This window comes from Triticum urartu, unplaced genomic scaffold (assembly GCF_003073215.2).
Source record: "Triticum urartu cultivar G1812 unplaced genomic scaffold, Tu2.1 TuUngrouped_contig_6785, whole genome shotgun sequence".
Taxonomy (NCBI): Eukaryota; Viridiplantae; Streptophyta; class Magnoliopsida; order Poales; family Poaceae; genus Triticum; species Triticum urartu.
Window position 1 is genome coordinate 1 of NW_024117574.1, and position 4454 is coordinate 4454.

The following is a 4454-nucleotide window of genomic DNA, read 5'->3' on the forward strand; positions in this document are numbered from 1 at the left end:
CTGTTGATCACACCGATATGTAGCAAAACCCCCCCCCCCCCCCCCAATACAATTTTTGTATCAAATTTGTAAGGTACAATATGAACATCAATGGTAACAGAAAAAAAAAGACGAAATTATTAGGCCAACTATGCATAAAATTTTCACCATGGGTTGTTGATCAACTTGGTGTGAAATCCTATTTTGAACTCCATCCAACTGCTTGCTGTCTCAGAAATCGTGTATACTCAACTGAAAGGGTAAGGATGAGTAACCAAGGTGAAAGATGCCTTGACATTCCAAGAAAGCAACCCAGGTGAAAGAAGCCTGCACCTGAAAAAATGAAACGGTAGAACATATGAAATTTAGAAGCCTGCACTCCAGCTGCTTGGATAAACTAACAATGGGGCGATGAGCGGATGTATAATTATTAATACCTCGTGGGTACAGAGAAACATTTCATTTCTGGCCCTGACAATTTATCTGTCAATGGTGCCGCCAGGTTCTGCGCTCTTCATTGCACTCTCCGACGATAGTAACTTCAGGATGGTTCAGATGAACACTCGCTTCATTCCTGATCACAGCAATTGCAGCTTTGACTTCAAAATATCCAGCACCATCATTGTAAAGAGTCACTTCTGCCTCTTTGAGACATGGAAGATGCTCAATGCCTAAACAGAAGCCATATGTGTTTGCCACTGACACGCTGAACGGCAGCCTAAGCTTCTCAAGCTTTGGCATAGCCCCTTGCACGAACGTGATGTATGCGCCGCCTTCCTCCACTGTGCAAACAATGGAAAATTCCTTCAGACTTGGGTATCCTTGGATTGCAATCCTTTCTTTTTGGCCTGATTTCAACAACAGTTCCAGAGAAATTAAAGCATTCAGTTTCCCAAACATCTGCAGATCCTTCCTTGTTACTTCAACTAAATTAATGCACAGGTGCGCTAGACTGATGAGTGTGGGTGCAATCCACTTTGGAGTATTCAGTAAATGGTAGTCGGTGCTCATCTGAAATCTTTGGAGGGTAAGTGGTACAGGGGACCAAGAATCTAAAAACTCGAGGGGAGTTGAATCATTGCTGAATATCCCTAAAGACTGGAGTTTGCATGCACTAAGCTTGCATAGAGAAGACAGTAACATCTCTTCATGCCTCTTATACCGGTCAGATCCTCCACTCCACCGTTCAACTCGACACATAGACTTACCAAACAGGTCAGGTTCCCAAGCTCTTCCACTGCACCTCTTGAACTCACGGTAATATTAAATCCTGAAATCACTTGTAAGTTCCTCATATTCCCAATCCCATCTGGTATTTTTGTTCTCCCTCCTCCAAAACGCCGTGCAGTAAGTAGATGCTGTAATTTAGTAAGCTGAACTATTCCAGCGGGCAACTCTTGTATGTATGTATTCCTAAGATCTAGTGTCTCTAGATCATGTAGCATCACAATTCCCGATGGTAGCCTTAATATGCCAGTGTTCCTAAAGCTCATGTACTTTACCTGGAACAGCTTGCCCATACCGTTCAGATCATAACCCTCCAAACCTGCAGAACCTTCAAAATCCATTACACGTAATGCTTCAAACTTCACAAGACTAGGCAAGTGTTTGATGCAACCTGTGGTTGTTACCGTCAGAGATCGAACATGCCGTAGGTCTTTATTTAGCAATACAGATGCAAGTTCCTGATCAATGTGCTGGATCGACAGTCGTCGAATGTAACCATGAGAATTTTCCCAAACTGTTTGCCCACCGTTTACCACATCAATGAAATTATCTTCAGTAGATTTTGATATGATGAGTTCAAGCATCATGTCATGGACTCGACAGGCACGAGCCTTACCATCGTATCCATGTCCACTGGTTGGACCATATTTCTGTTAATAAGCTCATAAAAGTTGTTTTCTGCAACTTCTTCCGAGCTCAGTCCACGCTCTTCAGTGATAAATCCTTCTGCTACCCATCGCCTTACTAGTCTTCCTCTCTCAATCACACAATCCTCAGGAAAAACACTTAAATACAGCAGGCAAGTCTTGAGATTATATGGAAGAGCATTGTAGCTTAGGGATAGTATGTTGTTCATTCCCTCTAAACATTGGTTTCGACCTAGGCCAGAACCGATTGATCTTTTCACCTTCTCCCACTCTTGTTTGTCAACTGGTTTGTTCCCTAATAAACCAGATATACTAATAATTGCCAACGGAAGGCCTCCACACTTTTTCAGGATTTCATCTGAGACTTCTTTTAACATATCAGGGCAGTAATCTGTGGTGCCGAAAATTCTTTTGAGAAATAACCTTCTAGAGTGCATGTGACTTAGAGGCTCCATGTTATAGACACGATCATCACCACCTGAACAACATGACCTGGCTACATCAGAAATGTGTGTAGTAGTGATAATTCTGCAAGAACAATTATTCTCTGGAAAAACACACTTGATAGTGTTCCATGCTGATGTTGACCATATATCATCAACAATGACGAGATACCTGAAAGATAAAGTAGATACCATGAACCAACGGTGATAAGAAATTTAACTAGAAAAAGGAAACAAACAAGGCAACTCCAAGGCCGTATATTCATTCTTCATGTGCCAGAGCAGTTAATTAAGTGTGCCACACTTCCACTTATGTTTCCGTATGCACCTTACACTCCCTATGTATCATGTCCTATATACTTATCCCTTGAAGGATGAGAACATGTTTTCAAGAAATGGACATCCAACTTTCTAAGCCAGAATTAATATCAGTAAAAACAGAGATCTACCGAGGCTACTTCTCTTTCGTCTTATAGTGCTTGGCCATCAGCAAATGTGAGCCACAATACACAATAGAAACTTCATTTCATGATCTTTTTAGTATGAGTAGATATGGTGCTTTTGCAGTGAAGACTAGAAGACAGAAAATTCGAGTGATTCTAATACTTTATCTTGGATTGGTTTTTCACCATCCTCTGTTATCATGCCAAGCAAAGATTACAGGAGCAGGGGAATCAAACTGAAACTGTGGACTGAAAAAAATATCCCTAGACATTTTATTTATGACAAACATTTTTCTTGCATCCTATTACCAGGTTAGGGAGCGGAAACTTATCAATATTAATTTACTGCCACTTGGGTGCTACAGTATTCTTGGTTGTACATACACTTATACTATGTAATTTCTAGCATGGTTGTATGGGTGGTAAAGGATGCCTAGCATTATGCAAGACATGTAACGAAAGTACTGGAGTGGCGCAAATGTTGTTCGATATGGGCAAAATTTAACAGTGGAAGCACTATAAACTACCTGCAGTATTGAGAACTACCAACGAGACGCATTATGCAGGAACTGGTAAAAGGTTAAGTTACCTCTTGTCTTGTAGCAGCTCTCTAATCTTTACCATAGATGAAACTTGGTCCCAAATGTCGATGTCCTTGATGAATCCATCTGGGCAAGGCACTTTGGACACCACATCCTTGATGATTTTCTTAATATCGGGCTTCTGCGAGACTGATATGAAAGCTTGACAATGGTAATGCCCTTGAATCTTGCGACATATTTCATGTGCTAGTGTTGTTTTGCCCGATCCTCCGAACCCAACAATAGACAAAACCTTGATGAGGAGTTGTCGATCCATCTTCTTCCATCACCCAATTGGCTAGATCATCTCTTGGACCATCAACGCCCACAAGGTTTGCCTCCTCAGCAAAAAGAGTAGACAGCCGAGGATCCAAGGCACCATGGCCGGAGGAGCTACAAACAATATCATCAAGTTTGTAACTATTCTTGAGCTCTTTCACTTGCTTGACACGAGCCTTCATATCATCAATTTGGCTGGCGATTCCACGCCGTGACCCAAGCGTCCTTAGGCAGCGAGCAGTCTCACAAAAGAAGCCCTTGAAGCCCCCTTGGCGCCTGCCGCTGCCAAGCTGGTGAATGAACTTGTCGATGCAATCCTCGATGTCGTAGGCCAGCTCTCTCACCAGCGAAATCCATGCCTTCACTTGAACATCAGGATCTTCTAGCATCATGTACTTGTGGACCGCAGCATATGCATGCTAGTCAGCTCAGATCTGAGGGAGCAGATCTCGCGATGGACGCCTTTGAGGCGGCCAAACTCGCCGGCGAGCAAGGCGGTGAGCTTCAGCAACAGGGGACCCAACGCACCGAGCGCAGCGCTCACCACAGGCGCCATGGATCTCCTACTTTCGCTAGTCTTTTTTGCTGCACTCCATCTCTCATCTGTGTGTATGGATGTGTTGGAAGTGGAGAAACGTAAATGACCAAGTTGCAATCGGGTGCGTGCCACACAAGTTGCAAGCTTGGCCTTGGCCCGCATTACGATGGCTGGCATGTGCATTTGAGTAAATAGCATAAAACTACTAGTTTACACGCTAGGGTTCTAAAAAACTACCACTTTTAAATTTTTCTCAAAAAGTTACCAAACGAGTGCTCGGCTGTTTCAAAAAACCCAAAATGCCCATGACTAGCAAT

At 42.9% G+C, this 4454-nt stretch overlaps 1 pseudogene; it reads right to left on the reverse strand.

The window, feature by feature from the left end:
- Positions 1–465: 465 nt before the first annotated feature.
- On the reverse strand, positions 466–4155 carry LOC125531080 (annotated as a pseudogene).
- Between the last annotated feature and the right edge of the window lie 299 nt (positions 4156–4454).